Source organism: Triticum urartu, chromosome 6A (assembly GCF_056163025.1).
Source record: "Triticum urartu cultivar PI428250 chromosome 6A, HENAU_Tu73, whole genome shotgun sequence".
NCBI lineage: Eukaryota > Viridiplantae > Streptophyta > Magnoliopsida > Poales > Poaceae > Triticum > Triticum urartu.
In genome coordinates this window covers 13,446,055-13,466,616 of record NC_141878.1, presented here as the reverse complement: position 1 = coordinate 13,466,616, position 20,562 = coordinate 13,446,055, and the positions used below count along the sequence as shown (strand labels likewise).

General features: G+C 42.3%; 2 pseudogenes across 1 annotated transcript; one reads left to right on the top strand and one right to left on the bottom strand.

Moving 5' to 3' along the window:
- The first annotated feature begins 9,521 nt into the window (after positions 1-9,521).
- Positions 9,522-14,097, top strand: LOC125517232 (disease resistance protein Pikm1-TS-like; annotated as a pseudogene). The gene is made up of 4 exons (XR_015608741.1): positions 9,522-9,699; positions 9,856-10,908; positions 11,201-13,462; positions 13,585-14,097. The product of XR_015608741.1 is annotated as a disease resistance protein Pikm1-TS-like (transcript).
- Positions 14,098-16,151: 2,054 nt separating this feature from the next.
- Positions 16,152-19,987, bottom strand: LOC125516348 (disease resistance protein Pik-2-like; annotated as a pseudogene).
- Positions 19,988-20,562: the final 575 nt, after the last annotated feature.

Here is a 20,562-nt window from a genome sequence, read left to right as displayed (position 1 = left end):
AAGGAATCAGCCGCAGCAAGGAGATGCAGTCCTCGGTAGTGGGTACTGCTCGCTGCCCAGCCGGTCCACGGCATACGAGAGCTTTGCGTCGTCGTAGAGCGTGCACGGGCCCACGGCGACTCTGGCGTACAGGTCCTCCTCGTCGCCGACGGTGTCCTCCTGCTGCGAGAAGGAGGTGGGGAAGGGGAGGCAGCGACCCGTGACCAGGTTGGGCACAGGCGTGGGCGCGAGCAGCGAGGAGAAGCAGAGGAGCACGAGCAACGCCGACACGGCGCCCGCCGCGAAGACGAGCGCGTTGTGGACGCGGCCGGCGAGCGTGCGGCGCGGCGGTGGCAGGGTGGAACAAGCACGCAGGGTCACGGATTTCTCTAGTATGTGTCAACCGCCGGCTCCGGGCACGGCGGCTCTACTGCTTGTAAGGTGTTTGTTGAAATGCCAAAGAGAGAGAGAGAGAGGAGGAGGAAGGTGATGCTGACGTGTGGGGTCCACCTATCGTAACGGTCAACTTAACGGTAAAAAATAAACGGAGTTGACTTTCCTACCACGTCAGCCCTGACAGACGGCCCCCGCATGTCATAAACACATTTAAATCTTCTAAACTGACCATTTTTCGAAAGTGGTAGTTTTTAGTCACGAGATTCCAATTTTTTGGTAGTTATCAGTCATTTTTTTTAAAGTGGTAGTTCTGTGGGACGCGCACCTCAATTGTGGTAGTTTTTTGTCAAACACTCTAAAGCATAAGATAAATTATGCTGGGAAGCCAATTTCACAATGTGAAAATGCCACTAAGATCACAATTTACATTGTCACAAATTTGTACAACACAAATCATAAATTTACAAATGTAGAATTTTCACAAATTTGTACGTTAACTCTTTACATTTGTTCTCCCCTTTATTTTTAATACCAGCATCTCAAATGACAGTAATAAGCACTTCCCTCCCTCTATCCCATAAAAATAAATAGCTAATCGCTAAAGATCCCAATTCCAACGAATTGCATTTTCTAGTGGAAGCTGAATGTGCCGGGCAAGCATCCATTGTTCAACACTATTTGGAGATGTGTGCATGTATATGAGTGTTATGTGTTAAAGGAAGCAATACAAGAGAATACATCTGAACGTTTGGTGCATATCAGCTTTTTGTCAGGAAAGGATAGTGCATGCATTCTTTATATTATTCCTCTCCCATATAAAAAGGAACCCTTTTATTTCTAAGTAATATTTTCAAACATTCATCTCTTATAAACCAATTTTTTTTCCAATTATATATATACATTTGAATTCATGGTGACAAGACCTTCCAAAAACACCAAATTCAGATACATTTCAGAGTCATTTAAATTTTACTATTTCAGAGTTGTGATGTGAAAATTCAGTTCCATATTTCAGTTTCCCATTAATTAAAATAATTTGAGAGATGAAATGGATGTCGTACAGGTCTGAAAATTGAGAAGGATGTGATCTGGTAAATTCGATTTCATAGTTCAGCCTCATATTACTTGAAATGGATGCGGTACTGGAAATGGACTGAAAACTGAAATGGATGTGGTCCGAAATTTCATATTTCAGCCTCATATTACTTGAAATGGATGCGGTCTGGAAATTCCTACTTCATATTTCAGTCTCACATTATATACCAGTTGTATTTCAATCTCACGTTACTTTAAATGGGTGCGGTACTGAAACTGGTCTGGAAAAAAAACGGTCTTAGTTTTTAAAAAACTATTTTTAATTTCAGTCTCGCATATATAGTTAGAATGGGCATATATAGTTAGAGTGGGGGTCAAGAAAAGAACTAGGATGAACTTGAACTCTAAGGGCATTTCCAAAGGACCCATTCCCAGCAAGCAGAGGAATTTAGTGTGCAGCCCAGCAAGCAGTCAAAAATGAAGGGCGGGTCCAACGTAACTAAAACTTGAACATGACCCATTCCCCGCGAACGCTACTTATCGTGTTAAGCAATCGCACGGGGATGTCTCATTGAAGGTTTATCCTTCCCGCGCGGCGTATTGGGCCAGCCGATTCAAGCGAGGGTAGCAACCTAAGAAAAGGGGAGCATGAGGGCTCGATACCTGGTCTCCACGGACAGCGCGTGCGTTACTTGCCACCCCACCCAGTACCCACCCATACGTAGTTAGTTGCAGGTATACCTGGCCATGGGCAGCCCGGCCCGGCACGGGCTTGCCCACTAGGCCAAGCACCGTCATAGATTTTGAGATCGATGTCCGGGTCGGGCCGGGCTCGGGCCTATCTTATTTGTAGTTTAACAAAGAGGCCTGACCCGAGGCCCGAGGCCCGATGGGCTTTTTGCATGATGGGATTTTTGCATGATGGGCCGGGCTTGGGCTTGATTTTTAGGCCCGATGGCCGGGCAAGGACGGGCTCAGGTCTACGTTTGCTATGTCGGGCTTTGGTAGGCCCGGCCCGAAGCCTGGCCTGGCCCGATGGACGGCTAGGTATAGTTGTAGGAGCGCGTCCTACTTGAGTTTATTCAAGCCATTTTTTGTTTTTTTTGTTTTCTTTTGTTTCTTTTATTTTTCTTCTCCATTTGTTCCATCTTTCATTCTTTTTTTAATTTTTTCTTTGATGTTTTATCATTTTCTTTTTCTTTTCTTTATTTTGGTTCTTTTTTCGGTTTTCTTTCTTCTTTTGGTTATTGACCTATATTTTTTTGTATATGTCAAAAAACATTTTTTTAATACACGCCTAACATTTTTCCAATACCAATTAAAAACATTGTAATTTTTCAAATGCTTGATTAATATTTTCCAAAAACAAGATTAACATTTTTTAATACATGGTAAGTTTTTACCTATACATGTTAAACATTTCTTTAAATGATTGAATAATAGTTTTCAAGTGAAAAGATTAATGGCCAGGTGTAATATTTTACATAGAGAAAAAAATGGAAATAAAAACAGAGGAGATAAAGAAAAAAAACTTCTTTCTTTATATTTTTACTTGTAGAAAATGCCATCCTATATATTCCATGTTTTCTTTTTTCCTGTTTTTTTATTTTTTTCCCTTAAATGGTGGACCTTTTCAAATTCGATAAACCTTCTATCAATTTTGATGAAATGTTTTTCCAAATGAATGACCTATTTTTCAATTTTGGTGAACTTTTTAGAAAATTGATGACGTTTGTAAAATAAATTCTTTGATTTCTTTTTCAATTCGATGAACGTATTTTTCAAAAATTCAGTGAAATTTTCGGATTTTATGAAAATTTCAAAATCAATGAAAGTTTTTAGAAGAATTGAATGAATTTTCTTTCAAAATTGTTGAACCTTTTCAAATTTGATGAACATTGTTTATGATCTTTTTCAAATTCGATGAACTTTTTTTCTAATTCAATTAACTTTTTTTTCTAATTCGTGATGTTTTTTGAAAATTGTGTTCACATTTTTTCCATAGGAAATCACGTTTTACTAAATTGCACGGCTACAGTTTTGTTCTTACTCTGTTCGTGTTGTAATGTTTCACTAAGGCCTAAGTGGGTCTAGTGCTTAGCCAACCACGCAATGGAGCTAGATTGGGCAGGTTCGCTTCCTCACCAGAGCCACTTTAGGGTGTTTTTTCGTGTTACAATTTCCACCGCCTTGCGTGTTCGTTGGCTGGTCCACTAGCGTGCTGTAGTGAGCGCTTGTGGGCTCAACCGATGCATCAGGCGCCCTATAGGAGCTCCCAGGTCGAAGGTCTGCTGTTAAACGAAGTGTGATTGGCTTAGTAACAGGGGGTGTGTGTGTGTTCTTATACAAAAAGGGTGTCCGTGTGTATTAAAAATAAGATTTTAATTTTATTATTAAAAAACAATAGAAATTTAGGTTCAAAATGAAAATTTTAAAAATGGTCTAGAATTTACAAGTTGATCTTTAAATTTGAAAAAAGGAGGTGAACTAAAAAAATGTTCATGAATGTGAAATTGTTTATGTGGTATTGCAAAATAGTTCAAAAGTTTGAAACTTTTTCTTGAATTTGAAAAAATGTTCATGATTTGAAAAAGGTTCAGGAATTTGATCAATATTCGTGCATCCAGAAATATTCACGGATTAAAAACCTATTCACAAATTTGGAAAAATGATCATGAATTCAACAAAAATCACGAATGTGAAAAAAATGATGTGAATTTAAAAGTTGTTCTCTACAATTTGAAAAACAGTTCACGAATTTGTAATTTTTTTCATTAATTTTAAAAAATTGCAAACTAAAACATGTTGTGATCTGACAATATTCTCGAATTTGAAAAATGTTCTGAATCCAAAAATGTTGATTGATTCAGAAAATTATCATGAATTTCAAAATGTTTGTGAACTTGAAAATGTTCAAATTGAAAAATAAACCATGAATTTGTAAAATGGTTGGGAATTCAGAAAATTTTCATAAATTAGAAAATTGTTCATTAATATAAAAAATGTCCATGGATTTGAAAAGTGTTCATTAATATAAAAAGTACTCCCTCCGTCCAATAATGTAAGAGCGATTTTGACACCACACTAGTGTAAAAAACGCTCTTATATTATGGGACGGAGGGATTTGTTTTTTATGAAAAAGAAGTGATTTCTTATAGTTGTCAATTTTTTTTTACTGTAAAATAGAACCAAACCTGGTAAAATAGAACTCTTATGCATATTGAAAACTAACTCAGTTCTGACATGTTGGTAAAAACACGCAAGTGATAATCTTGCTAGTGGAATAGGAACTAGTTTTTCGTGCGAAAGGAATCAAAAATCCACTCCTTAATGTCATTTTCTGCTCCCCCAAGAAAAAATTTCCTCGGCACTCTATTCTTTTCTTCTAGAAATTCTAAATACTCAGCTTTATTTTAGAAAGTGGGCGCTTGCCCGGCCATAAGGATGAGGAGGCCCTATAAGTTCCGGCAACCAAGGCCATAGCTACTAAAAGTTCGCGGACTAAATAAAACATAGAGGATGCAAGCCGAAAGGCTGAAGACAGCGACGCAGCGCCGGTCACAGGCCTATGAAGAATTCTAAGTACTCATCTATGATTGATTCTGTTATACCCAATGATGGCTCCAACTAGTAAAAATTAGCTTAGCAATGGGATGTACGTCAACTGTAACAGCTATTATTCTCAACAGTGTGCATGCTGGCGGAGATGAGGAGCTATATAGAACCCAAAATAAGGGGGTGTTTGGTTCAGAAGTTTTAGGACTTTTTCTAGTCTCATGGACTAATCAAAAAAGACTCTCCAATAGAGTCTTTTTCTACTCCCTGTATAAAAAGTCTCTCCTATTTGGTTCCTAGGGACTTTTTTTAGTCTCTGGGACTAAAAAGTCCCTAAACCAAACACCCCCTAAGGCTGTTTGCGGTTGGTTCCGTGCAAGAAATACTTATCAGAATAGAGGGGTGTACCGAAGCACCCTCTTTCAGTTTCACTTTGTTTTATTTCGTAAGGACTAATCGACTGGTTCATCATCAAGAATCACGCCATAACTACAGATTTAACTTTCAATAAGAGTTGATTAAATTTATTGTCAGCAAGATCCACGCCTTATTATGTCAACGATGCTGTTGTACTACATGTTGTTATTGTATTCCTTTTCTGGTTAATTTGGATCAATCATCAAGATCCACCACGATAACGCCAACAAACAACCCTACTGCCATGTGCAGTCCATTAAAGACATCATCGAATCATTGAATGGACCATCGATGCATTAATTTGTGGAGTGGGTAGTGAAGCTGTCGACGCGAGCCAATAAATTAAACAATGAATAAACAAACATATGGTTGTTGGTGGTGACATTTTTACCTCCTATGCGCATTCTTATCCTGGCCCGTCAGTTGTGTTCACCAATATGGGTCATGAACACCACTGATCAGTACTGACGAGTCTTTTCTGTTTGTCATGCATGATGGTTTTATTATCTCATGCAGATTATTCGTGCATTGAAAATACCTTTTGGGGTGAAAAATCTTGTCCTTGCCTTTATTGGTCGGGCTCAACAATGGCGAACTTGTGTTTTACTCTATTGTAGGCGTTGTCTACTTATTGTTGTGTTGCTCGTCACTGATTGGTCTCGGCAATCAGGATGAGAATCCTTGTCTAGGCCGTCTACGGTCATACATGGCAACGCCGACATGAGTATATATATTTGTCCTTAAAGGCACTGCTGCGGAAGAAGTCGGCCTAATTGTAGGTGTCTTTTAATATCTTGTAGAAGTTAGGTCATGGTTTACTTTGTTATGTACTCTGTTTAATAATTAATAAAAATGGATGTGTGCAACGGAGGTCAGGAGTTTTAACCTCATTTTCGGAAAATGAAAATTGGTTGTATGAATCAGTCGGAATAGAGGCTGGGGATCTTTCCCTCTTTTTTCGAAAATAAGTGGGAAACTGAACGTCATGGGTTAAGCCGCAGATGTCAGGAAAACTATATTTTCTTAGGTCTCTTCACAAGTACTCGTCACTAAATTTAGATGTCCTCACGCGTTGAAGGTTCCCGTCATAGAGATTAGTTTGGAAGGCCATGGGATTTGAGGTCTTCTGGTAACTCTGTTTTATGCGGTCAACTCCAACCATTATTGCTCCATATAAATAGGAGCAACTTCCGTTCGCTGCCTACTCTGACAAAATAATGCACCAGTCGGCATCTGCATGATCTTGCACAGTACATGATAAGGCTTGAAAATGATAAATAAAACCTAAACACGACGGTCTAAAAAGACTTGGTATCTGTACTATTTGAAGTCGCTTTATCTTATGCAGATCTCAAGAAAATTGATCTGCATCTAGCTAGTACAAGAAAATTGATCCTCTGTAAAGCGACTTTAAATAAAATGCAAGGTGAGTTGGCTTCTAGTAGCTAGCTTTGTGGCACCGCTGGATAGATTTATATTTTCTTTTTGATCTTCTTCTCTAAAGAACTCAACGCACTGTTGTTGAAGCAATGTAGTCCCTATGTAAAGAAATAGATGAGTGTTTAGATCATTATCTAAACATTCATATATTTCTTTACAGAGGAAGTAAGCATCTGTTCCTTTGACTTGCAATTGGTTCATGAGCATCTTTGGTACACACTACAGCTGGAAGTACCTAATTCCAGTTTGGGCACGTCCACAGTCAGTGACCAGACAGGACGCAAAAGGTCAATTACACAATCAGATACCTCATTTTCAAATCATTAAATCCATATTATTACATGCAACGTGAAATCTAATCTAAGCAGAGCTCGTTTGGCTCCACCGTGCCCATCTCTGGCGGCCGGTTGCGCCCTCGAAATGTTGCTCTGGTCGCCGGCGACGAAGAACCTGTGACACGTACCGGCTCATGGAACAGAGAAGTGTGGTAGCGGAACAAAATCCTTGATAATTACTTTTTGGGATTTCGGGAGTATATAAAGGTAGGGGCAATATCTTTCTATATCTGGGTCCTGTAAAGCTGACTCTATGTACCATGTACTCACGCACTCTGAGATTTTAGTGGATAATAATAAACAAATATGAAAGTCGAAGATACCACTAAAAGTTGAGATTGTCATGTGGTACCTTTGGAAGGGGGTTATGCTAACTAAAAATGACTTCGATCGTCCCAATTGGTAAGGAAGTAAGTAGTGTAGCATGATGCGACAATCAAATAAACACTTATTCTTGAACCAACATGTGATTGGATGGTTAGAAGAACAGTTGTATGCTCAGCCTGCCAGTGCTCAAGTCTTGGTGCTCGCATTTTCCTGAATTTATTTCAGGATTTTTGATGACGCGCGTTCAGTGGGAGGAGACGTTCCTGTCGACTACAAGGCGCCTACAGTGAATTCCTAAATCTCAAGATGATATACCAACCCAGTCTTTCAGAGATACTCATAGGGATAGGATGTGCATGTCTACGTTCATAGGGATGAGTGTATGCGCATATCTATAACTGTTTGCGTCTGTATTGTGTTAAAAAACACCTATTCTTTCACAACTAATTTTGTATTATATGTGGCTAGTTATCAAAGAGTTCAATTTATATCTGCCCACAAATGCCACCGATATACTGGCTTGTAAGAATACCAAATATATTTAGCACACTTATTGGAATCATCTGCCTTATTATATTGCTTTGTCTGTGTATAACTGATTTTGTTTTTAGTGCCAAAGTTTCTTCTCCTATTCAGATTATATACCGATGTACGCATTGGCTTTGTATGTGGTTTATGTTACATCGAATAAATTACGAATCACTATTCAAAGCGGCGTGCATGTCGTTAGAGCGGGTGGCTAGGGAGTTTTCTATCTAACATGGGTGACAGTATAATTTTCGAATCGACCCTCCACATCCGTCAACATAGTTATAGCGTCAATCACATATTGTTTTTTGGATGCCTGTAGGCCATAGCCTTCATAAGATTGTTCGTTTTGCATGTATGCATCTTTGCTTTGAACTGGCAAAACGTTTTATATTTAGTTATAGTAGTACTATATTTTGGAGAGAGTTTGCGGCGTGCAAGTGCTGGGCACCAAGTCCTTCACGCATGTTATTTTGTTGGCTTTTGATTTTCAAACTTTTCTATCTTTTGAATGAAAAATTCACATTAAGTTTTGTTTTTGTATTCACGTTTTCCGGTATGAGGACTTTCAAATAAGATCCATTTTGAATATCTTTGACGAATTTTGAAAATAATTGTTAAGTTCCATTAGTACGAGCGACCGATAAAATCATGATTTTAGGACCTGCGACCGGCAAAAATAATCGGAATAGATAAATCCCGAACGTTCGGAATTTAAGCATGTCATCCCGAACGTTTTTTAATGGCTACTTTAGTTGCTGCGTGATGGCAACTTTAGTTGTTAACACATGGCAACTTCGTTTCAGTTTGATTTTTTGTCTGAAAATTGCCATGTTTGTCAACATCGCCTTAACTAAAGTTGGCATGAAAAGAGTTTGGATTAGAATGCTTAAATTCCGAACGTTCGGGACTTATTGAGGTCCAAAATAATTGCTTAAAATTTCAAACCCCTTAAAGTTTGGATTAGTATGAGGGAGTGATAAAATCATGATTAGTATGAGGGAGTGATAAAATCATGATTTTTGTACCCGCGACCGGCGAAAAAACCCCTTAAAGTTTCAACTACTCCCTCTGTTTCATATTATAGTGCGCATGGATTCTAGCTCTAATACCAATGCATGAGCTGGAGCTGTGATTTTTACCAGAATAACCTTGCATGCATTGTCTGCCACACCCATGTACGTGCCCTGCTGTGTGTGTCCCTTGATTCCAGTTAAGGGTAACTCGTTCAAACCAGGTTTGTGCTGCATGCACGCACTACATTTCAAAATCTTGGCAAAATAAATAAATATGCACACTACAAAAGGGAATGGAGGGAGTATGAAACTTGATACTTGTGGCTGAGAGAAATCGGAATTTTCAGATGAAAAAAAACCGTAAGTTTGAATGATTAAACACGCAGTGTGTGCCCCTACGAATTTCTGCTATATTTTGTGTAGCCTATAAAAAATAAATTTGCTCCCCACCGAAAAATCGCTCGAGACCTGAAGCCCCCAATACTCCCCATCACACCTCCACGCCGTCGACTCCCTCCCTCCCTCCCTGCTTCCTCCCTCTCGTCCCAGCCACCGGCTCACCCACCACCCCCACAAACCCACCCAACCGCGCCGTCGATCCTCCCCTCGCGCGGCAGCACGGCCTCCCCGCTTCAGCCGGTGTCCTATCGGACCGGCCGGTCGACCACGCTGTAAGTGTAAGTCCGACCACCGCATGCAGCTTCCCTTTGGTTTTCCGCTTCTTCTGTACTGATCCTACCTACAAGCTGCAAACTGAAATCTACTCGTCTTGTCTATGCTCGTGCTGGATCATAATGCTCATCATCTCCCATGATTTTACCTTGCAGCTGCCCCCTTCTCCGCTTCCATTGGGAGAAATTAAGCATCTCCATAATTAGTCTCTCCTTGGGACTTGGGAGGAATTTCCATAGGCTTCTTGCCATCCACTGATCCACACCACCTACTTCTTCTTCACCACATTGCCGGTCCAGACTCGCAGCTATGTAAGTCAACGGCCGGCCTATAACAACAGACTAGCTAGCCAGATTATATATCCACCACCAGAGATCGTAACTGGGAGGGGAGGGGAGGGACCGAGCTAGCTAGCATGGATATCACGGAGGGAGTCATGGGCTCCGTCCTCTCCAAGCTGAGTAGCTGACCCCAAGTTACTCAAGGATGAGTACAACCTGCCCTCCGGCGCCAAGGAGGACCTCAAGTATGTTGCACAACAGCAGAAGCGCTTGCAAGCTTACTTCTGCAGTATGACGGACGGATGCGCCACCGGACCAGCTCGACAAGTTTGACAGAGGTTGGCTATACAAAATCAGCGTGGTGTTCTGCCAGACTGAGAACATCCTCGACCTCTTGTTGGTGCCCGCTGAGCCGGCCGCTAACCTGGGTGTGTCCGGGCGGCTCTCGAGAAGGCCCAGAGATTCACCGACTCCTCCTCACCCGGATCCTACTGATCTGATTGCCGGTATCAAAGCGATGACATTGGGTGTTCTGGATGTGTTTGCCGCACATAAACGTCTTGATGCTTGCCACAAAAATGAGGAAGAGAATGAGCTCGTCTGCATCGACGAACCAAGAGATGTGTTAATCAAGATGCTGACAGAGGGAGATGACATTTCAATGAAGCAAAACAAAATAGTCTCCATTGTCGGTCATGGGGGATTGGGCAAGACAACTCTTGCCCAAGTTGTGTACCATCAGCTTAAACCGCAGTTTGATTGTGGGGCTTTTGTTAGGGTCCCCCTTGAACCAGCTGACATGGTGAAGTTTTTCACGGAGATGTTCCATCAACTTATTGGCGTGGAAAATCATACGAACATCAATGAAGAAGCAAATGATATAAGACAGCTCGTTTCTCAAATTAGAGAATTTCTTGTGAACAAGAGGTATGGATCAGTTAGTGAACATGTTTTTTTTTCTTTTCCTGTAGACAATATGAACTTTATCAGTGCACCAAGTAGATACAAAATACATGTGTTTTAATTGTTATACGGCATTGCAGTTTGGTAGCTCTCTTTAGATTTGATTTGTTAGATACCATAATGTGAGCACCGTCTATTTCTTAAAACACACTGTTTTCTTAGATGGCTCGATCTTTATATATAGGGCCTTGCAGATGCACATAGGTGAGTATTAAGCCTTACTCGAGTTTGACTTTTCATTGTCAAACTTTGATAGGTACCTGGTCGTGATTGATGATTTATGGAACGAAGATGACTGGCAGATCATCTCATCTAGCTTGACAAATAATGACTATGGTAGCAGAGTAATTACTACTACTCGTGTTAATGACATAGCTAAGTTATGTTGCTCAGGCTGTGACGAGTCGATATATGAAGTTCATTATCTTGGATACGAATATTCCAGACTGTTGTTCTTCAAGCATTATTTTCGCCATGTGGCCAGTTGGCCTAATGCACCTGGAGACATTTTTTTGTTTGGGATCTTGAAGATGTGCAGTGGTACACCTTCAGCAATAATAAGTATTGCTTCGTTACTCACAACCAAGGTAACCCCAACAAAGCCATGGCAAGAGATGATGTATTCTGTATATTTTTCTTGGAAGCAGACGCCACATTCTTTAGGTTCTGAATCCGAGAACATTACTGGTTTCGAACTCTTCAGAGAGATTATATCACTTATCTATGCTCACCTTCCCTGTGCTCTGAAGGACTGTTTGCTGTACATGGCTGTTCATGCTAGGAACCAAATAATCCATAGGACTACTATGGTTAGGAAATGGATTGCTGAAGGATTCATCTCTGAAAATGTGAGGCATAGTCGAGAGGAAGTAGCAAGCGGGTACTTTGATGAGCTCATCAACAGAAATTTCATCCGGCTGTCAGAATATGATAACTATTCAAGGGAAGAGATGTATGAAGTTAACCAAATGGTACTTTATGCTCTTAGGCAGATATCAGAAAAGGAAAAAATTGCAACTGTCTTGTCTGACGTTGGTATTTCAAGGGAATATGCTCATTATTTCCGTTTGTCAGTCCAATGTTCTTCTGGTTCGGAACTTTCAGTTGACACGGAAGCGATGAAACCTGATGGCAATATTCGTTCCGTGACTATTGCTGGGCCTGCAGAGTTTTATTTAAACAATGATTTGGTGTATCTACGGGTGTTAGATCTAGATGGCTGCAAGGATTTGGAAAAGTCGGCTATGGACCATATATGCCAAATGACCCTGTTGAAGTACTTGAGTCTCCAGCACACTCCAGTCAAGAAGATCCCACCAGAAATCAGGAGATTGCGCTAGCTGTCTGGAGACTCTGGATTTAAGGCAGACTGAAATCAGCAATCTCCCACCAGAAATCGGTAAACTGCAACAGCTGAAGACTCTAGATGCAGGGCAGACGAAACTCAGTTGTCTCCCTGCAGAAATCGGAAAATTGCAAAATCTGGAGACCTTAGATGTAAGACAGACACAAGTGAAAGAGCTGCCAAAGGAAATTGTTCGTCTTCCCAAACTAGCACATCTTTATTTTGGTCATTCTAGTTCCGGCCAAAGAGTGAAGTTGCCTGTGGGAAGTGACCAGTTGAACTCAGTGAAGGCGCTTGGCACTGTTGATCCAAGGGAATGGTCGGAAAGTGCCATGCAGGAGATCAGTGGACTGACAGGAGTAACGGAGCTTGAAGTAGTGTTGTATGATCAACCTTCCGACAAGGACCGAAATGATAAGTTGCTGTCTTCCATAGGCAAGTGCGCGAATCTTGAATATCTGATTATTTATGGTGATTACATCCCAAGCGACGAACTTCCTTTATCCACCAATTTTTCTTCACTTGAGAGATTGAAAGTGGCAGGAAGGTTTGGGAAAGTTCCCCGGTGGCTTGCAGGGCTTACCACTCTGAGGAAGCTGGATATCAGAGTCTGTAAGCTAGACCAAGATGATCTTATGATACTTGGAGGTCTGCCGGCCCTGAGTACTCTTGCACTGATTTGCATTTATAGGAAGAAAGCGGAACAAACAATTCCTCCAGGTTTCCCGAGCGTTGAGGTTTTCAGTTTCGACTCTTATGTGCCATGGGTCACCTTTGAGCAGGGAGCTATATATGCCGAAACTGAAAAACCTCCACCTGAAGCTCTATGCCTGCCCAGCTGATAAATTTCCTTGAGGTATCATCAACCTCCGCAGGCTTGAGAAGATTACCATCCGGTACTCTCCACACAATGCAAGCAGTGGCGGTGTCAAGAAGGTAGTTGCTGCCATGAGAGAACAGGCTGCCAGCCATGGTAATCAGATCAAGCTTTCAGACAATGGCGACTCCGAGGTTGTGAGAAGTGGTCAGGGGGCTGAACGCACACCATCTGGATTCAAGTTCGTGTGGACCTGGTTTTGGCCTACTAATAAAATAAAAGAAACAGCAAGTTTCGGACGAAACAATAGCTGGTCCTGAAATCGAAGAATCCTGCTAGCTTCGTCGCCACTAAGAGTACGTTTCAACCACACTCCTCCGCGTTAAAAACTTCCTCACACATATACTGGTGTACCTTTCCCTCTGTTTCTTCCTCTTGTTAGATAATGGAAGCTTTATCCATTCCTTCATGTTGCCAGGTATAGGCCATTGCTTCCTTCAACTGGCACTTCCCTTTCCATTATCTACTATTTGGAACATGGTGGCATCGTTATCTACAGTTGTCTGTCAACATATACCCTATCTTCCTCTCTTTCTTATTTAAATAAACAAGCAAATCCGGTTGGTTTACAAGATGCCTGCTTGCTGAGGTGGAAAGGACAAGACATGCTTATCATGAATAATGCTTTTGTATATGAGCTTGTATCTATACTTATTTCCGGCAACCCTTATTAATTATGCGTGTATCGCCTATGTTTATGAACTTGTCGCTGCGCTGTGGTTCTAATATGAACTCTTCATGTTATTCTATTTGATATACTCCCTCCTTTCCTAAATATAACTCTTTTTAGAGATTTCACTACAAACTACATACGGATGTATATAGAAATATTTTAAAGCGTAGATTCACTCATTTTGTTTTGTATGTAGTTCATAGTGGAATCTCTTAAAAGACCTATATTTAGGAACAGATGGAGTACTTGATAGTGCTACTTGTGACTTTCCAAACATTCTAAAATCCTGCATATCTTGATGAGGTTGATTTTTGTGCAATCTGAAAACAGGACTGGAGAAAGACAAAGTAAATTGGAAGGAAATCACATGAACTCGACTTGTTATCCTCAATTTCTTTTGCACGCAGACACCACAGATGTCTTTTGTCAGTGAAGAATACATGTTAATGCCAAAAAAACATTGGATATTTTTACTATTTTTCTCAGGTTTTATAGTTCAGCCAGGTGTGTTTCAACCCAGGAGCAGAAAATCCATGTCCCTTCAGCAAACCCCTATTTAAGCCCACTTGAAGAAAATAATTAGGACTGAAGGAAAAAAACTGCATGGCAGCGAGATTAAAAGATAAGCAAGGATGGTTGGAAGCAGCCCCCCCCCCCCCCCCCCCCCCCAACCCAAATTTCAAATGAGAAAAGAGATGCCATCTCGGGCTTTTTTCGTTTTATTTGAGTCGTTATTAGGAAACCTGTACTGTAAAGAGGGAGTGCATCTTCGAGATGAGGTGGGAGTTAACTTCACGTAGACTTACCGGGGGGGGGGGGGGGGGGGGGATACGGCTGTCTTTTTCCCTTTTTCCTTTCTAATCTAATCATCTCCCTCCCCCCCTGATTTTAAGGGGGTGGGACTGGGCCTTATTTTGTTCCAATCAAATTAAGCCACATATGCGGGAGCACGGATGGGAGCATGGGAAGGGACCAGGCAAGTCTCGTCCACCGGGGGGAGCCTCCGTGCTACCTTCGGGGTGTCCATAGAAGTGCAACAATGAGTTGCGACTCTCTCGAAATCCTAGGGTTTGCCCAGAGCCTCCGTGGGTGTGCAGAGAAGTGCAACTTCGAGTTGCAGCTCTCTGGAAATCCCGGTGTCTGCATAAATGTTGGCCTGAACCTCCAGTCAGGTAACTTCCAGGGTTTCTAGAGAGTTGCAGCTTCTAACTGCGAGGAAGTAGTCCGGAATGTCTAGACAACGCAACCAAACTTCACCATCCTTTAGATGGAGCAAGAGAAGACACCGGTCTACACTTTCACCATACTGAATCCCTCTTGATGCAAAGTGGATCTTGTTACTTTTGGAGTTGTTGGGGACTCTTTAGACGGTTTGAGTCCTTACGGAAGATTCTTTGTTGTGGCGTCCTCCGGAGAAGTTTGTAAAGATTTGGTGGGCACCTTCAAGTCCAACCACGATTGATTTCAGGCTCATCCGCTGGAGGAGAATAGGGTGAGTTGTTAGCTTTGGATCCAGTACATTTTTAACGGAGATTAACAATCACCAAGAGTGTGAACTTCAGGATAGACCATCTTCTCAAATTTATCGTTAATCTTTTCCACATGTTTTACTTTGCGTTGTTCCTCATTAGCTAGTTTGCTTGTTGCATCATATAGGTTGTTCTCACCATATATTGCACATGTAGGAAACTTACATTATCCGTACTATCCAAACTTGTTACAAGAAAGCTTCCAAAACCCCTCTAGTCGACGCATCGTTGTTGTACTGCCACCTCCCATCATGGTTCTATGTCCGGTCGCTCGCCACCTCCCCATCTCCTTTGTGTCCCGCCACCCCTCCCAAGTGCCACCATCTATTGCGTCCCGCCATTCTCCTCGTATTCCTGAATTTTAAGGATCATTTGAAACAAAAATGCCCTACAAGCTAATATGAACTTGCTTATTGGACAACCTCAAGCCTTGGTAGAAGAATTTCCTTTGGTGCCTATGAATCCCTTCGAGCACTGATTCATGTATAATTTGGCAAGGCAAGCTAGATAAACACATGTATAGATTAAGATGTCATTGATTAAAATTTGCCTAAACACATTGATTAAGATGTCATTTGGATTCTGCTATGCCACTGTGAGTGAAAATGTGAGAAAAAAAGTATAGATTGGGCTTGCTCGGGCACTGTAAAGCATTACAGATGAAGCTCAAGGATGTAATTAAAAGTAGATCATGCAAATACTGTTCTGAAGTTGCACAAAGAATAGAATTACACAACAGAATAGTTTATAGAAGAAAAATCAAAGAATAATAAACCAGGTCACTCACTCGTGATACTGATCAACAATTATTCTGGGGCCTTTGTCATCTTCCGTAGCTGCAGTTGCCATTTCGTTTACCATTAGGCAAATTTTAACTTGGTAACCTCACCTGCTTTGTCATGCATTCTGAGATGCACCTCTTTTAGACCTTGAAGGTTTTCCATGTCATGCATTCCACCGAAATTGCTGAACCTTAGCGCGATCCGTTCTAGCTTCGGCATCGCGTTATTTTGGAAGGTCAGTGGCACCAATGGAGCCGAGAAGTGAAGAAGCTTGAGCTCCTCAAATCCGCTAGCTGGAACTATGATCTCCCCATCAGCCTTGTTTTCCCCTGTGGTGGCACCTGTTTCAGAATCCACCTTTCCTGAAGTAAGTGAAAACGTGAGAGAAAACAGTGTCTTGAGCTTGCTCAACTGGCGCAAAGCATCAGTAGTTAGCACCCTCACCGAGAGGGTCAACTTCGTCAAGGCATCAAGTTTTGTGATCCATTGTGGGAGCTCAACCAACTTGCCAGACAGTTCAAGAGCATTGAGAAACTTGGGAGGGAAAGAGAGAGCACTCAACGATTTTAGAAACTCAGATGACTCGTCATCTATTTTCAGGGTGTGAAGAGAGTAGCCACCAAGATACTCAATTGCTGAGCTTAATTCTTTGAAAATCTTACTTCCCTTTCTGATGTTGAGCTTGTAAATGGCTAGCTTCCTCAGTTCAGTTAGAAGATGAAGGTCTGCCACAACAACTACTGACCGCTCATCAATCTCGATACCTGACAGGATGCGCAGGGATTTCATTGTTTCCTTCTTCAGGTCATCTGGAAGCTTCAGTGCCTTCCGTGTTCTTTTGTTTCCACCAAGTATGTTGACCAGTCGTTCAAGCTGGGAGATAGTGCTTGGAAGCTCTGTGACATTGGTCTCCCTTATGTCAATAGTCTCCAGATATTGGAGCTTTCCAATCTTCTTAGGTATCTTGTCAATCTCTGTCCTCCGGAGACTGAGGTACTTGAGTAGAAGCATCTTGCATATCTCCTTGGCATGTTGCTTTTTAAAATCATTGCAACCTTCAAGGTCTAGCACTTGCACAATTCCTAACTTCAATGAATTGGAAGGCAGTCGGGTCAAGCTCCCAAACAAGGTCAGAGATCGGACATGAGAAAAGTTCATGCCATCCATTCCTTTCTTGTATTTGGAGCCACCACCTTGGAGGGACAGCCGACGGACTTTGTTGCTAGGCGGTGCCATGAGCCAGTGGCCACCAACCACAGTGACAAAGTTCTCTTCGCTTGCCCTGGACACAATGTACTTGAGAACCATGTCATGAACTTGATAGCTCTTCACCTTCCCATTGCTGCTGTGCTCCACAGCACGTATGATCTTCCTCTTTATGAGATGATTGAAGTATGTCTCTGCGACATCCTCCGCACTCAGCCCATCCTTCTCACTGACGAAGCCTTCTGCTAGCCATCGCCATGTCAGCCGCTTCCTGCTGATCTTTCGCCCCTTTGGAAATATGCATAGATGCAAGGAGCATGTCTTGATCTCAGCAGGCATATCATTGTAGCAATGGCTTAGTATCATTGTGACTCCATCCTGGCCAAGAGGTTTGCCAGAGTCCGGTACCAACCTGGTGCAAACTTCCTTCCAGTCATTCTCTACTTTATCTGGGTTGCAGGCTACGTGCCCAGCCATGATAACTATGGCCAATGGCAGACCCCCGCACATTTTCCAGAGTCCAGGTGGAATTTTCTTCTGGTTTTCTTCACTCATATTGGATTCGGCCATGAATAGTTCTTTAGCTTGGTCATCGCTAAGTCCGACCAATTTATGAACAAGACCTGATCCTTCATCGCTGATGCAAGCAGTGGCAACCGCTTGAAACCGTGTGGTAACTATTATTCTACTGCCTCTCTTACAGTTTGGCAGTGACTTTTTATCTTATCCCACATTGATGCAGACCGTACATCATCAACTAAGAGCAAGTAACTGCAATGAGAAGAAAGATTCATCAAGAGTAGTACGTTTTAAATAAGCTCTTTACAGTAGTTTATTTTATCTTATCACTGTAACGGGGTAAATATGAGGAATACGATCATCGCTGGCTCCAGTGAGTCCGAGATTTTCACATACTACAGAATCAAATTGAAATATTTCAAATACAGCTGAAACAACATTCACATGTGCATGTAGATGTGTCCTACATATATGCGAAATTTCATTGAAAATATTTTAACATGTAAGCTACCCAAAAAAGACAAAATGTGGACATATATATACAAACACTCAAATCTATTATAGAGTATATATAGACCCGCATATTCTATAGGGGCGAGCTGCATACAATGAACTACATATACTCAAATATCAGCAGCATATTCACATGTGCATGTAGATGTGTCCTCCATACTATGAAATTTCTTTAAAAAATAGGAGTATCTTAATATGTGAGTCCCAGATGTTGATTTTTATTAAGAATAATGAAATATCAACAGCAAGGAAATGAACTACACACTAATAACTTATGACCCAAAAAGTGCAGTATTAAACTAGCATATACTTTTTTGCACGCAACGCTTTTGCAATTTTGAGTATAGGACCAATAAGTTGCTTGTGCCTATGGTCAAATAAAAATTGGTCTGATACTAGCCACACATTTTCTTTCTTTCTTTTCTTTTAATGTGAGTCTATTGTATCCATAAGAAGAGCAACTTGCGGATCTACCGGGTTTTTTTCCTGCATACTATGCAACTCTATAATTTTGCAATGACCTAATTAACCACAATGCAAACTCAACTTGAAAAATATATTGTACCTTTGTTCCTCCAAGTGCTTCATGAGATCTCGTGCAATATCTGAGGTGCTACCACCACACTGCTCATCGTCCTGCTGGCCCTTCGGTATGACAGTATCCCACATGCTGCCTATGGCAGCCACGAGGCGTTTTTTCTCCAAGGTGCCGACACCGCTGCTGCCTTGCTGCCCGTCACCATCTTTGGATTGTGGCACGACTTGACTGTGTATGCTTCGTAGTATCGCTTCTATGTCGGAGCTCTGCGACACCGTGACCATGGCTCGGCAGTCAAATTGCTCACCAAATTTCTGGTATAACGCCATGGCCATAGTAGTCTTGCTCTTGCCCACCCCTCCGAACCCGAGGATGGACAGAATGCCTTGGTCTTGCTTCTTAGCCCCGGTTTGGGATGTAGGAGCTGATGAGGAAGGGTCTGTGAGACATGCTGCAGCTGGTTGTTGCAAGGTCACCCACTCCCCGAGTTTCTTCATGTCCTTGTCCACTCCCACAGGCTTCTTGGTACCAACAAGCTCAAGGCTCGCCTGTTGGTTCTCGGCAGCCTGGAATCTTCCAGTGGCAGCTGCACCGGACTCCCTGACGCCACTCGATCTTCGGATTCTCGACACCATACCTTTTACGTCGTTCGCCAATCTGCTGCGCGCGGACCTTGAGCTCAGCGATGTTGGAAGCGATGTTGCGGCGAGATCGCCATGTCCAAACCTCATAGACATTGGACATGACAAATGTGCAGATGACTTTGCCACCAGGGTCGTGGGAGAGGCGGTGCGCGAAGTCGTCCACGCAGTCCTAGATGTCATAGGTGACATCGCGGATCTGCTTCATCCAGTCTTTCATCCGGTGGTCATGGCCCTGGGGACTAGTGCTGCTGAGGTCGACGAGAAAGGCCTGCATGCTCGCCATTTCGTCGTTGATATCATGTACTGGATGTCTCCGCGGACAACTCTGATGAGAGCATACTCTTGAGCAAGCAGACCTCCAAGCTTCCTCAAGAGCGATTTCATGGTGGCCTCTGAAGCACCTACCACCAACTCCATTGTTGGCACCCTTGGTGCTCCTCAGTCCTCCCTACCTCCTACTGAAAATTTCTGGGTTTTGTTAGGATTGGTAGCAAAAGATTGACTGGGCTTGCTCTGGTGGGAGGAGGGCTTTGAGGGACAGTTGATTTGTTGTTTGCTGCAGAGCAAGCTCTGAAACTCGGGGGGCTTTCTTCCTTCCATTTGTGCACGCACCTCCCTGTGAAAGTCTACATACGCAAGCACCGCTGAGTCGGGATGGCTTGGAGCGTCCCCCATGGTCGGTGGAGAGGAGAAGGCCCGCCGGACCGGATGGGCCGTTGGCTGCGGCGGCGAGCGATGACGGAGTGTTGCCGGCACGGCGGGCAGATGGACGGGGAGCACTTTTCTTTGTTGCCTGCAGCTGATTGAATCGGTGGCTGGCCACCTGTGGACGTCAAAACGGGAAATCTGGTGATGTGGCGCCTACGTGTACGCGGTATCATCCTTCACTGTTTTTTTTTACAAAAACATCACCAAGTACTCGTAGTATTTCCTAAGTCGGAATTTTACTTGTTGCAAAAAAACAGTGGAACCAGAAAAACATTAAGAAATAT